This window comes from Linepithema humile, chromosome 5 (genome assembly GCF_040581485.1).
Source record: "Linepithema humile isolate Giens D197 chromosome 5, Lhum_UNIL_v1.0, whole genome shotgun sequence".
In the NCBI taxonomy this organism is placed as follows: domain Eukaryota; kingdom Metazoa; phylum Arthropoda; class Insecta; order Hymenoptera; family Formicidae; genus Linepithema; species Linepithema humile.
Genome location: NC_090132.1, coordinates 25,476,664 through 25,491,861, shown reverse-complemented (window position 1 = coordinate 25,491,861; position 15,198 = coordinate 25,476,664). Strand labels below are relative to the sequence as shown.

General features: G+C 43.7%; 1 protein-coding gene and 1 long non-coding RNA gene across 3 annotated transcripts in view; one reads left to right on the top strand and one right to left on the bottom strand.

Moving 5' to 3' along the window:
• Positions 1-15,198, top strand: part of LOC105675100 (cuticlin-3) — a 132,625-nt gene that overhangs the window by 85,016 nt on the left and 32,411 nt on the right. The gene's annotated exons all lie outside the window — the stretch shown is intronic.
• LOC105675102 (uncharacterized) overlaps positions 4-15,198 on the bottom strand; it is a 123,977-nt gene continuing 108,782 nt past the window's right edge. Inside the window, exon 6 of the long non-coding RNA XR_001101226.2 lies at positions 4-6,381. This is a non-coding gene — a long non-coding RNA (uncharacterized lncRNA). The remainder of the gene's footprint in view (positions 6,382-15,198) is intronic.

The window sequence follows — 15,198 nt, the reverse complement described above, 5'->3', positions numbered from 1 at the left end:
AGATTGATATATGTATATATTTTTCGAGTCGAAATTTAAATACCGAATTTAATCCTATTCAATTTTATAAAAAAACAAATAATATTCTGCACCTGATTAATAGGAAGGTTGAATTTATGACGTTACAAATTATGATTTGCTTTATAAAATAAAGTGGGATTCTCTGATATCCATAATTGCTGTACGCGGCTAATTATACGGCATAGCGGCGGTGTTTTCAGATGACAATTTCAATTTACCACACTCAACATTACAGATGATTAAAAATCGCGTCTAATAATAGCAGACTCAATAAATGAAATAACGTACCTCGTCATCGAGGATCCCGCTGAAGATCGTGCCGCGGTGGGAAGTCGTGTTCCCTCCGCCATCGCGTAGGTCGTTGTTGTGTTTGTACGTTGACCTTAACGGTGCAGGACAGGCCTCGCCACCCACCGTTCCTCTCGGCGAGGCGCATACGAAGAAACACTCTCGCCGACTCGTTTTATGCAGGCCGGTACCCCTCTCACTTTCGTATTTGCATGCCGAACAAATTTTTTTCCCGCCACGCACGCCAATGCAGCATCATCTATGATCTCTCTATTATGATCCTTCGTGCGCGAGCTAATGCTTTCATAGCTCGACAAGGTGCAATTTCGCGGCGTGCCATTATCCGAATATCAGAATGCGTCGTGGAACTAATTGACCCTACGGCGCGATTATAGTAGGAAGGAATGTTAAGATCGTGAGAGCATCGTGAAATGCTGCGCCACGTGAGATTATAACAAGTGATCATAACAAATAACAGTACAGTTGCGAGTGTAAGTATTTGCATGATTGTCCAAGTCCACTCGTCACATGTGCATTTTTCTTTAGCACTGCAAATTCTATACCGCAAGAGTTTAGATTGTGTTAATTGTATCTTTGTCGTTGCTTCGTTTAAATATAATGATAAAATTGAAATGTAGCAAACAATATTGCAAACTCATCTTTCTCACCAATATATAAATTCACACATATATATACTCACGCATGAGCATTAGCCGTGAAGAACCGTATGCTCACACGTGCGCTGTAATCAAACTAACACTAAAAAAATCATAAAAAAGTGATGAATTATATTAACTTTTTATGACCGCAGTGACAGCCGCCTTCACGGGTGTCGCACTCTTCGCATCGTCAAGGTTACTCGCGGCGACGTTCATAAGCGGCCGTCAAGATCAGTGCATAAGACCGTTCGCTTCAATCCTGCCTGTCGGCCAACAGGCGAGGAGGAACAGCTGTTAGCCGGCTGATGACGCGCAAGGTCGCTCCGTTACCTCGAGATTTCGAGGTCGACCGCGTCCTCGCGGCAGAGCACAAGGGGGGGAAGGGAGCGATGGGGGATCCGCGCTCCGGCCGTTTATCTCCGGCGGAATAAGCCCTCTATCGCGCCGTAACAGTATATTCGCATAGCATCGCCGCAGTTAATTTCGCGAATCACCGTGTAGCGCAGTAGTAAACGAGCAGTTAGTCAGCCGGACGAAGTAGACCTACTTACTTCTCCTCTGCGGGATGCATTGCAGAGAGCGTCCCCGACTACGGGGCACCGCGATGACGATCCTCGCGTCCGGGTGAACGGAATTAACATTGTGGTGGCGCGCGACCGTCTCGAGTGACTGATGATTGCACGCGCGGTTAATTTCTGCGGACCGCAGCGAAGTACGTGGGAGTTGTATAATTCAGGATTGATGGAGCGTCGAACAACTGACTCCAATTTGCAGCTGACCAGAAATTATGCCATTTTCGAAGTTATAATCTCTTGCCAATTTTGAGGACGCTAGGCGGTTTTTCGCGGACAAGGTCGCGCACCCGCGTTAACAACGTTCTTGTCTCCTCGGCCGTCCACGAACGTGCGCTCGAGCTTCGCTCGAAAAGGCTGTTAGAGTTACGGTAATTTCATTATTCCGCCGAAAAAATAAACTTCATTTATTTACTGCGGTCGCGTGTTTTACAGTTGCATCACGAAAATGTCATCGTTACCATCAAAGTCCAACGTCCTTACCGCGTCGAACATTATCCGCGAAAGAGATCAAGGCTCAAAGCGTGCTATTAAAATAATGATCGCTGAATCTCGAGTTTTTTTTTTTTTTTTTTTAGTTTTGAGTATTTTTTCGCGTTATCCGCTATTGTCGTCCCGCAATTGCCAGCATTCTTCGGAAATGACTATCGGCGGCGGCGACGGAGATGATTCGCCGTATTTCTCCGGCGTCTCACGTTATCGCATATCATCAGCGAGCTTTAAGCGCGGCGCTCCTCTCGCGGCGCTCACGACCCCGGCACGGCGCGAACAAAATATTCATCGCGTCCGTTAGTATCACCCCGAAGACATTCTCCGCGTACTACGCCGGTGGTGGAGAGACGGCCGGAGACGCGCGGCAAGGCCATTCCGTTACTGCTGGCCGCCAAGGTCAGTTGACGGGGAAGAAATCGAGGGTGATGACGGCGCGATCGTCCTTTACGCCGGGCGAAATAGCCGTTAATGCCGCGGTAACAGTAATCTTCTACGGTCGTCATATCGCATCGCGGCGGTCATGTTTCCACGGAGGCAGCTAATTTCACGGGCGTGGAGGGACGAGGCGGGGGAGATTCGCAGGCAAACTACCCGGGCTCGCCGCGGTAGTCCCGAGGCGGGCAAGGCCGACCTACTCGCGATAAATGATACGCGGTGCGCGCGGGCATACCCTGAAATTGTTTTACACGGCCGAGATGGGCCGTGGGCGATGCATTCATTAGATCGTTTTACGGACCAATAACAGAGCGAGCAGCGCGGCAGACGCCGCGGTAACAACGTGTCAGTCGTCCTAACGGGGCTTCCTCTGCTTCTTTTCCCTAGCTCTCCCGCCGCCTCTCTTCCTTTTACCGCGCTCCTCTGCCGCAGCCCCGCTCGCTCTCTCCTTCTCTCTCGCCAACGGTCCGGCAACCGACATTTTCGCTATTTCGCCACGTTAAGCGTCCGGGAAGTGGCGCGCCGATTTGCCCCGGATAGACACACCGGTGACCCGCGCCGCGACGCCGCGCCGAGGAAGCGGCAGATTACTTATCTTTGTATCGCACATTTATCCGTACAGTGGCCGGAAGCCTATTACGAAAATTATACGCGCGTTATGTAAATTGTAAAGTAAACTATCCGCGGGCGAACGGGTCGTGAGATGAAAAACAGAAGAGCGATTTGTTTCAGCTGTCGTAAGAAAAAAAAAAAACATTTCATTTAATGTCGCTGAATTATGTTTTGTATTGAAGCGAATAATCAAATGAAAAACGCTTCATCGAGAAATTAAATATTATTGCAAGGTAATCGTATACGTGATGCAAGATTGCTTATGTATCTCCGCGTTTGCAAATGATGTTTCTCGATGTTCTTCGATGTTTCTCAAATGGCTCTGTTATTAGTCCGGAAAGCGTTAATCGCAACTTATCAATGCTCACAGCTCGAATAATGTCAGTGACTGGGCGTTGAAGTCACGACCGGACTATGCTATTATTAACTATGATTAATGATATGCCGTGTGTTAATGAGATCTCTCTCTTCCTCGATGATGCAGCGAACCCCTTTGACGGGCGGCCGGAGTCGTATATCAAAGCTCGCGGGTATACGAATTTTCTTACCTATCGGATGGCAATCGAGGCTGCTATTGCATTGATAACCACATCAATCTCTGGGTATCTAATATTATCGGCCAAAGAAAATGACATAACTGTTTTCGCATCGAAGAGGAATCTGGCTGCAATCTCACCGGTAAAGTGCGAAATATTACGAATTTCACCAATTTTCTTCTCAATTTGTCTCAGATTGTATCATTTTCATTCGATAGGTATATTAGAAATAATAAGAAACCACTGAGGTGTGCGTGTATGCGTGTGGTAAATAGTACAAAATATGCACCTTTAGATATCTTTTGTTGGGATTTCAATTAATCATGCTCTTTTGACTATGCGCATGCTATTATATTCACATCAATCTTCCGCCTAGCGGGCTTCCTTGTTCAACGAATCTATTTTCCTCGTGTTTTTCTCCTTTTATGTCCCCAATTTTTCAAACGCCGCACAATGTAGAGAGACCTACTAAAATCCTTTCTTTTCTGCCTACTTTGTTCGTTGCGGCTGCAACCTGCAATTTTCACGGCAATCTCTTTGACCGAGGTTTAATTGTCTTGTGGAAGAATATCGCAAAAGTCTCGTGAAAGAAAGTAAACTAGGTTGTTCATCAAATCCAATGAGTTCGTGATTATTTAATTATACCAAGAACAACTCTTTGTCTAAAACTTAACGGAACAACAAAAATATTTTTAATTATTATGCAACTGCAAGAAATCTGTGCGGGATCGGATATCTAGGTCTGACATTCGCGGAGTCAATTATCAGTCCACACAACGATGTTCGTACCGGCAATTCAAACAAGAAAGACATTCCCGATGGTAATGATCGCGGTAAGAACAGTAGCATTGCCGGTAATAAAAGCGTAAATCATTATTTGACACGGCGCGCCGGAGCGTAACGTCATGGGACGCCGGAATGTTAATGTTCGTGCGCCGATGACAGGAAATAGGAGAGATACCGCGGAGCGCGCCCTGCTTTACTCCGCGATTACTCCTTTGCAGATTGAGAAACGGCCATCTCTTAGGAATAATGATGTCGGACGTATTTTGTAATTAGGCTTAAGTATCGGCCGCGGATACGGCCGCGCAACTGTTTACGTGGTATTGAGAATGAACTGCTGCAGAAGGAATAGTAAAAACGATGTACAATCACCAGTCAGATTTTGCCTAGAAAGAAAGACGACTATTTTTGTGTCGGGAAATTTTCAATGTCGATACGAGAAAAAAGTAAGCACAGAAGAAATAAGCGACAAGTACTATTAAGCATTCCAATATCATAATTTCTACGCCGGAGATTATTTTAGTAATCAAGTAAAGTTGACGTAGAATTTCAATTTATAATATTCAATTTTTACATTTTGTTAATACGCTTAATTAACTGTACGATATCTTATTTATCTCTCGAGCGAACAAAACTGGGCATCGTAATGCTTATGCTCTTCTCCGGCCTATGATTATTTAAGAGGAAGAGAAACATGCGGTACGCCCATAGGCGCGGAAATAATTTTCCGCACTAGCGACGATAACGCCGTGAAATTAAGTGATGCATAAAGCATGATTGATTAGGCTTGCGGAATGGCTGCTCGCAAAATGCAAACCTTATGCGACTCAACGATTTCAGATTAGCCTATTGCGTAGACGGACTCCGGAACGAAGCATTCCTCAAAGAATCACTACGATCAAGGAAGTGCACCATATTTTTCTCGGGGTAGTAAAACAACAGCGAACTTCGTATCATTCCATGAAATAATTTGCAGATAGCAAGCAAGAAATTATTGAAATTATTGGAAAAAACACCGCTATCTCGAATAAAATTCCACAATCGCATAGAAAAGGATTAAAATTCTTTAAAAAAATTTTTACAACTGTAGTAAGAACAGATCTGTTTTAAATTTGCTCTAAAACCTATTGCTGAAACGTTTTATAGATTTCAGGCAATTTGTATAGCATTATATGTATTCAAATTAAATCGCAATTAATTGCATTTTTTATATAGAAATTTTATATAGATATTTTTTAGTTATAGATTTGTAATATAAATTTAATCATATCATATAATTATTAAATGATATAATTATACAATTATATATAAATAATTAGATAATTATATCAATATTATATAATTATATATAATTATATCAATAATTATATAATTATATATAAATCATATATTAATTAATTGAGAATATTTCGCGTAACGTATATTGCGAAAATTGCTTTTGCAAATATTTCTTACAGTCTTTTGATTTTTATGTATGCATATATCGTTTAACATAAATAAACATCAGGAAAATGCCACCCACATAGCATTATTTAAACAAATAACAAATGAAAGCTTCGGTTATATGCGTTTAATCGCCTGTATTAGCAGGTTTGCGATGCCATTACCCTCTTGTAGAAGCTGTAGAGCGAGATTAAACGATAACGCGCTTATCATTATCTTCTCTGAGATCCTGCCGCTTCGTATTACGCGATCGGATCACGTCCGGGGGTTTTTTTTTTGGCGGCATAATAAATAGTGTAAAAAGGAATGCAAGTCACGCCTAACAGCTGGTGTACTCACCGATAGTGAGTCCGTAACGGTGAGCGACAATTAGACGACTTTGAGTACCCGACCGAGTATCCGGCAACACGAAACAGACTGAGCAGGCGCGGGAAAGTCAGTAATTCCCTACGAGGAAGGGTCCCTGAACTTCAGCAATACGTGTCCCCTGTACCGAGACAGCGTTACGTCAACAACGACGTTTCACCACGTTGGCGATAGCTAGAATCGAATAAACAATTCACTTTTAAAGCGCTTCAACAACAAATTATCTACATTTACTCAGAAAATATTCTTCGACACTTTTATCCAGATTTTTTCCAAGTTCTGATAGGAAAAATTAATATTATAAAACAAGATAAAATATAATGATAAAACAAGGAAGTGTCAAGCCAAAGTTTTGTTTCTCTTGATTGCTGCCTCTGAGAGAGAAATTGCGGCTTCCTAAATATATGCCTCCCAAATAACTCCATCGTGACTCGGATAACGCGAAACAGTTGCTTTAACTGCCATAACAAGTCACTTATAATTACGCATTTAAGTCAATCGTACTGTTAGGTCGAGACGTTAAGTACGATATTTTAGAACCGCGGTCCGTTCGATACTTCGCGCACGGAGCGGCGCTAAGCGATGCTAACTGTAAATAATTGTGCGTACTATTATTACGTTTCGCCCACGACAGACGCACCGAAATAATCGCGCAGAGATATTTCTGGTCTCGTATTGCGAGAGAAAAAAGTGAGAGAGAGAGAGCGAAAGAGAAAGAGAGAGAGAGAGAGAGAGAGGGCGACACGAGAGGCTGTCACGAACTATTGCATCCGTCGTTGTTCGCCGCGATAATTATACCGTCGCGCGACACGAAACGGCTGGAAAATTCGACTTCGCTCTTGTCCTGAGAAAGACCGTGAGACGGGAAGGGAAGTGGCTCTCTGTGCTCCACGAAACCGAGATAACGGTCCGTTCCATGTGGCGCCCCGAGTAAATGTCCTCGGTATTCTCTCCTCTCGTTCTATCGTGTGCCTGTATGCTACATCAATTCACACTGACGGCGTCCGCCGTCAAGGATCACCCGTGAACAGGAAATCATGTCGCACTGACCAACGTCAATCTTCGCGACAGAGACTTTTTGCGCGTGCCGAGATCACCGCGCTAAGATGGATGATCACGCGTCGTTGAGCGGAAATGGTATACGGCATATTTTGCGTTGACACTTACAAAACTCTATGCAAAGCATTAATCTAATAATATACGAATCCGGTTATCTTATTTTAGCGCCAAAAAAAAAAAATCTAAAATTATATACATATATAATTGTACAGAAAAGTGTTATGTATTAAAATTTTATTTGATTTATTCCGCCATCTTGACACGGCAGAAGCCAACAGCGTGAAGAAAAAGATTATATTATGAATATAAAACCTTCGCGTGAAATTTGCCAACACAGGCATTCCTATCTCACGGCTCCGCTGACTCTCTTTCTCTCGGTTTCGTCGTCGCTCGCTCATTTTACGCATCTCTTACCGCTATCGCAACCCTTGATGTCGGTGTCATCAAGCGTAAATTTGCTCGCACACCCTTCGTGAAACCTTTTTCCACGTGTAGCGAGGGCCGCGTTGAGTTAACGAGCGATCTAAGTCACCTGCTTTGAGAGGACGCTGGCTAATGGTCACCCGTTGTTGTTGACACGGACGAGAGCTGATTTATGAACATCGGGTAAATATATAAGGCGGATTGCGCAAGTGGCAATCGGTCGGCGTCGCGGAACCCTCGATGAAAGAACACCCGTCGTCGACGCTATCCTCATTACGCGCCATTAGGGGAAATAAATATATAAATAATAATAACGAAGTAATAAATAACGTGCGTGAGAGTGCGCCGGCTCGCGATCAGGTCTCGCGGCTGGTGCCCCCTCACGAAGCGCATTACGTCTGCGGTTAAGAAGCGCTGAAGGGCAATCGTCGTGGAAAAATGCCGCGTAAAGAAAATAGATTGTCTAGAGGTGGAAGTAGAAGGAGTCACACGGTGCTTTGCAACAGCCGCCTTTCTTGCCGCGCGTACTCAATTTCTTGTCGGACAAAATGATTTTTCGATTCCGTCTAAACCCGCCAGGTGCAATCGCGCTTGACGAGCGCCTCTCATTTGCGCATTACCGCCGCCTTCATCGACGCGGCGTTATGGATGCAATTATCGCTCGTCCCGTAATCGCGATAATCCGCGGAAGGGCCATTACGATGGGCGCAACGGGGGAAAATTCATAGTCTCTGCGATTCCTCCGCGATGCTATCGCAATATTATTATATCGGACAAATAAGAACAAGGAGCGGATATCACGCGTGTGTTGGACCTTTTTTCGAACAAACCGCAGGCGGAGGCATCGATCAATAAGAAAGGTAGGAAAAATAATTAATAAGACCGCCACGACCTGCGGCGGATGCCAACAGGTTCGTTCCACGCCGAGGGACGCCCATTTATGCGTTGTACAAATAGGAGATTCGCAATCGAGCATCGCGATGATTTTGCCGAGTACATGCGTCACCAAGCAGGCGTGTCGCATCAAAAACATATATTCAATACGCTCTTCGCTTATTCACTCACTTCATACTTCTTCACTTCGCTCCTCGTTTGAAATTTGTTGTTTTTACTCCCCGTCTGCATGATAAAATCCGAAAGTAATGTATGTGTAACGACATAACAGCTCGGTCGAGAGAGCGAGCAGCATTGTTCTTCCGCGTCACCTCGCTTCCTCGTTGCTGCGGTCGATCGCTTGAGATTAAGTTTCTAGCATGCTCGCGAACGAACTGATACGCATTCCCTCTTCTCCCCCTCATACTTATCATTCTAGACTATCGCTAATCGATATATAAAAAGTATGAATACAAGAAGTTGAACACAACATGCATTATTAGAGCGATAACTTAAAGAAAAGATTTAATTTTGCTTCAAATTAAGCAATAATAAATTTTAACTTCAATGCAATGGACAACAAGTCCAAAACGAACTTACGTCATTGTAAAAAATATTGATATTTTTACGAATCTCATTTTTGCTGAGTTTATTGCAGTGCTCAGGAGCAAAACAGAGCGATGTCAATAACACAGAGGGTGTGTAAAGAAGCTTAAGAAATACCATGTTTGCCACTTCTTCCTCTAAATTACAGCAAAAGCCTGCAAACGGTATAAGAAGGAAACGAAGATCGATTTAACTGCGAGGCGTCGCTGACGTTTTCCCGTCGAAAGCAAATGCGTGCACTTCCCCATGGCGTTCTTCGTAGTGGCCTTGCTTTTTCCTGCATCGGTTTTATCGATGGCAACCAATTATGCAAGAGGACGGCAGAAATGGAATCAATTTCGTTACGCGGCGCATTACGCCTGCCGACTCCTCCTCCTGCATGAACCATTAAATTGTTTCACCTCGTGCGATTTCCTGCTCTCGGCGCGCCGATACGCAGGCTCCGGTGGGAGATTTACGTCCAATAATTTTCATGTCGTACGAATATCTGTCATGCCTTTCACGCAGCAGATTCTTTTCGCCTGGCTGCGCGCGCTCGCGCGAGGTAGGATGGAACGCGTTCGAGGCGGTAATTCGAGTTTAGATATCGGACGTGCGCTCCGCCGTGGCGCTTAACACTTTCCTATTAACGCGGAATGTTAATGGAACGCCGATTCCGCCTACCGATTTATTTTGCTTTATTTTTATTATTAACCGATATCTCGCAGCCGAGCGATATCAGCGACTCCGGATAAGATCATGCCATATTTATTTGCGCACGTGCCACGTAATAAATGAGATATTATCGCTTGCATAAATTAGTCTTTCATTAGTCTTATACTTTGAAAGAATGTTAACAATCACTCGAATTTAAAGCGCAAAGTGTCAATCGACATAATTATCGTCTAGCAACAACGATCGACTGGATTGCAATTACTGTTATATTTTCAACAGTTTTGTTTAGTTTTTTTTTTTTCAATAAACATCTCTTAAAGCGGAAGTTCTATGCGGGAAATACGGTGAAATAGGGTAATATTGCGGAGATCTTCTGAGAGACTTTAGGCGGTATGCGCTTTACAGTACAGCGACGGTGATTGTAGCTGCTGACAGGTGCGCTGTATGCCGTCACGCAAATATTGGAACCTAAGGACCTTTTCTTGCCACGCTGAATGCAATTCTGCTCTGCCCGTTACGCTTCTCCTCCTCTCCCGCGATTCGCTCGTGTTGCTTTGCTTCCCGTCAGATAATTCTCTGCCCCTTTTATTGCCTCATATCTTAATAAGGAGTAAGAAAAGACAGCCGCTGCGCTCCGCTGTGCACCGCTTGATTATTCTGACAGAAAATTGCTTTGTTCCTTGATTAGATCCAGATGTTCAATGGATATGAATGCGTTTACACCGAGAAACACAAATATGTATATCATAAATCTCGAGTCTGTCGATTTCAAAGTGACTGTCGTAAAGGTGACAGGATCTATTCAATGATGTTCTCGCGCGGGGTTCTGGCATCTAACGAGGTCGTGCGTATCTTCCATCGTGTCGTGTCCGCAGGCAGAGGCTAAACTTAATGCGTACGCACTTAATGCCAATCTGCCGCAATTCTGATCAAACTGCTGCTGTTAAACCGCTGGCATACATTTGCTAGATATTATTTTGCCGGCTATGTTATTACGTGTGTCTTTTGATTTTAGACGTATCCACATTGCAATTAGGTGCTTATGAAGATACCACACGCTCGTCAACTCGATAACATTTTCACAATATTATCCTACGGCCGTCCTGCTGAGAACTTGAGGTGCGAAGTGTGTATCGATATGAGTAACACGAATAACTACATCGGTATCTCGAATGAAGTTATCTTATCTCTGAGTTTATAGCGTTGCCCGAGTTTATAGGAGCAAAACATACCGCTGTAAGATGCTCGCGTAATGCATTCGTGTACTACCAACCAAGTAAGAGATTTACTCCAGATCTGACAGCACTTAACAGCCATCAGATCCTGTCGCGACGGCTATCCTAGTTTCAACACATATAATATATCGAAATAATTAACACTTGCTAGCAATAAGAGAAATTAATTTCGCCTATTTTTGTATCAAGAAATGTATGCATAATTAAATTATGTTACATCGAGTTGAATCCCACGAATCCAGATTAGATATGAGACGTTATATCTGCGCTAAATTTTGCGTATATTAAGATATTATAAATAGAAAAATTGTCTTTAGAAATTTTTTCTATTTACAAATTAAATAATTTTAGATCTAAATTTTAATAGTTTTGACAAAATTTTTAAAATACTTGGATTAAAATTATCGTAACTTGAAACACTTGTTAAAAAAATGATTATTGTTTTTCTAAAAATAATGTGAAACACAAAAGTTCCTTAAAATAAAAATGCATGACTGTGTTCGAGATGCGTCTAAAATTAATATGTTGAACGTAACGAACGAACGTATTTTACAATGCCTCCGCCTCGGCTAGTCACTCGGCCCGTCCTCGCGATTATTCGAGCGGCAATTTACGCGCGTCTACGCTTCGACAATTTGCCGCGTAGGTACACCGAGGAAGAATGCAGATGCACCTACATAGCCGCGGGCTGCGCGCCCGGCCGCGATAACGGTTCGTTAGGTAGGAGCGTGTTAACACGACGTGATTTCTGTCGTCTCATCGATATATCCTCGTAAACCTCGGGATACCTGCCGGCGGTCGAGAAAGAATCCCTGACAGGACTCGCGTGTTGCGATTCTCCTTCTCTCTCCTTACGCATTTCCACAATGCATTTACCCTTTCTTTCTCGCTTCCGCCGTGAGTTAAGTCTCTCCATTTCTTCCCCGCGGATCCATTTATGCGCGCGACATGCACAATAAGCTCGAATGGACCACCTGCGAGGCCGCAGAGTACCGGATCATTGATAAAAATAACGCTACCACGGGGTATAGTAATCGTGGCGAAGACAGAGGCGAACTCGTTTCGCGTAACGAGCAAAGAAAGGATTGCGTGTGTAATGGGTGAAAAATTGCGCGTGTCTCCCGCTATATAGGGTGGGGTAATTGAAGAGCGGCGAGGTGATTCTCGACTTTTTATTCGATCAAGCAAGTGGGAAAATCTACGTCACGCATATTGTTTGAAGGAGCCGTCTCGGCTTCATCGACGTCATTCGTCATAGCTCGTTATGTACTTGCACCAGGATGCGCATTAAGATACAAAAGAAGGACTCGAATGTAAAACAAGCGAAGCAAAGTGGTCTACTTATCGGCATAAAATTTTCTGAAGCAAAAAATTTTTTCTATTAAGTGCAAGTTTTTTTTTATGGAGTGCCACTTCTTTCAAAACTATTCTAACCATTCGACTAAGATTTTAATAAATAGTTTACGTAGACGAGAATCACGCGCGTGCCTATAAACTCTAATGGGTATCGACGTATAATTATCACATTGGAGCAAGGTAATCTCGCGAGAAATAATCTAAACGAACGAGCTGCACTCGCAAAAGGACATTTAGAATTTATTACAGGAGTTTTCTTCACTTAACGATACGGCGTCCCGCTAGAACACTCTCTGTCTTCGCAATACGCTCGCATATCCTGAACGCTCGCGAGAGCACACGAACATCCTGAATGCTCAGCGAAGGCTCTAGGACGCCCGTGTGCAGGACGGTTGGGTTTAGTGCTTGCTACCCGTTACCCAGTTATTCTAGCCCGCGGATACGAAGATCGCATTACGACCAGTTCGCGTATCACTAGACATCCTGTTGCTCTCGAGGCTCTGGTTGGTATAATAAAATAGCTCGCTGCTAGATAGCCTTTCAAAAATGCATTAACACGAACACTTCATTATTTACGCCTCGGCTTATCCATTCACTTTGTCGTCTTTGACTAATAGAAGCGAGATACAAATTGCACCAAACAATAATTAAACATGCAATTTTTAACAACTTATATATCGATATCTTTTTTCAAAAGTGCTGATCGGACAGACGCTCTTTGTGCAAACGAATATCTTTTTCCTGTGAAATATTTGTACAGAGATTTTTCTCGAAAGTGAAGATCACACAAATGTAATCGCGCGCCGATTCAGAGCAGTGTGAAAAGCAAACGTATGAAAATGCTCATTATGATTTTATGCGGAACTATCAATCGTGCCGTCCTATTCCGTATCGTATGAAATCGCCGACAATCTCAATCGCCCGCGACGTTAACGCAGCCGGGGACGATCCATTAATGACCGACAATGATTAAGAGATATACGCTGCGATCATCAGCCTCGTGACTTCAGGAGCGACCGGTAACTAATTGCAACAAGAATCAAATGGGTTTCATGCTGGCAGTTGATCCAGGTCTGGCCTTGAACCCTCACGACACCTCTGAGAATTCCTCATGATCGATCTACCGGAGCCTGTGCATATCCTGTCGTAATCGAGTCTCAGCAGGATCGGCGCGCAACTCCTGCGGTGTTCGCTTCGCGTGCGCTTAATGCGTCGTTAAAGAAATTATCGGAATGTGAAACGCGGTATTAACGTGCCAGGTTCGTCATGTTAACTGGAAGGCTTCACGACTGGCGAGTATTCGTTCGAAAAGCGGCTATACGCCACGTTATTACTTCATCTCGTAAAGAACGGCATAATCCGGAATATTACTGATATTACCAAGAATTAATCTGACGTTTACCGTGTAAATGTGCGAATTTTTTTCATCCTACGGGAACATCTTTCTTGCTATAATATAAGTTAACGAGGAATTAATCGATTTTTTGTTCATTAAAAGTGCACGAGGGAAGGAATAAAATGATTTGAATTCTGAATTTCGTGAATTATTTACGATATTAGATACCGTTGCGAGATGATCATTTTCCATTACATTTACATCGGCAAGCCGCGCGTGTCCGAAACTTCAGGTTTCAGGAATCTGCCGAGCGCGAATCAGCCGAGCATGCAGTGATAGCCAGCCGACTCTAACGATCGCCCGTGAAATATAACAAATTACTCGATTCCCGGGAATCGCATTGGCCTTGGAGCTTCTTACACTTAGGAGTCACTCAGTTTCCTGGTATCGGTACTCGACGCCTCGCCTCGATTTATGGGAATCGCATAATTGCGCCTTCACGATCGATCCGAACGGCTGACCGACCGTCAGTCGATCGAACCGCGCCGAACTCGGCCAGAGACATAGCCGGGAGCGAAGGGGAGCCCGATGTCGTTGTGGGGATGGTTAGATTCGATTAATCGCACGGCTCGACGGCTCTCGCTCGCGGCAGCATGAGATGTCCGGCGAATGCAAGACAGCCTGGCAGGGCATGTATACTTCCGAGAGCGAGAGAAAGAGAGAGAAAGAGAAAGAGAGAAAGAAAGAGGAACGATCGGACGAGGTCAGTAACGGACAATAATTCGCCAATTGATTAACTGCGTATCCCACGCTACCTTTGCTCCTCACCGTCTCTTCCTCCTTCTATCGAATGTCGCTTTCTTCTGCGAATTCGTTCTTCTCTTCTCACGCTGCAATTTCTTGTAGCTTTCCAGCTGGAAATAGTTCCCGAACGACGGCGAAAGAGATTCGTTCGCGATCGGGAAGTTCATCGAGATCGACACGCGACGTGACATCGCAAATAAATCGAAAGTAATTACAATTTTGCAGAATATTGAAGATTACTCAACATTTGTGAATCATTGCATATCGTATTTCATTTTATTTTGTAATATTTTTAGATATCTTACTTTTAATATACTTCAATTCGGTGAAAACACTATCCATTTTCTGGTTATCTAGCACACACGTCCTTAATAGACACTTTAAAATAGAAAGTCATTTCGCGCATCAAGTAACACGTAATTAGTACTATAGATATCTATTAATTAAGTAGAGAGGCATCCGCGTTTGCACTTTCTTCCGTAATCGGTTTAATAACGTCTCATTAAACCGAGAAGAAGGGGAAAGCAGTAATAAAAATAACTCGTTACAGATCCGCCCTCTGCGCAGACTGTTTGCATATATCTACATAACTCGATCCGCGGCAGATTATCGTCCGTTGTTCTCCGCTTACGCTTATCTGAATCC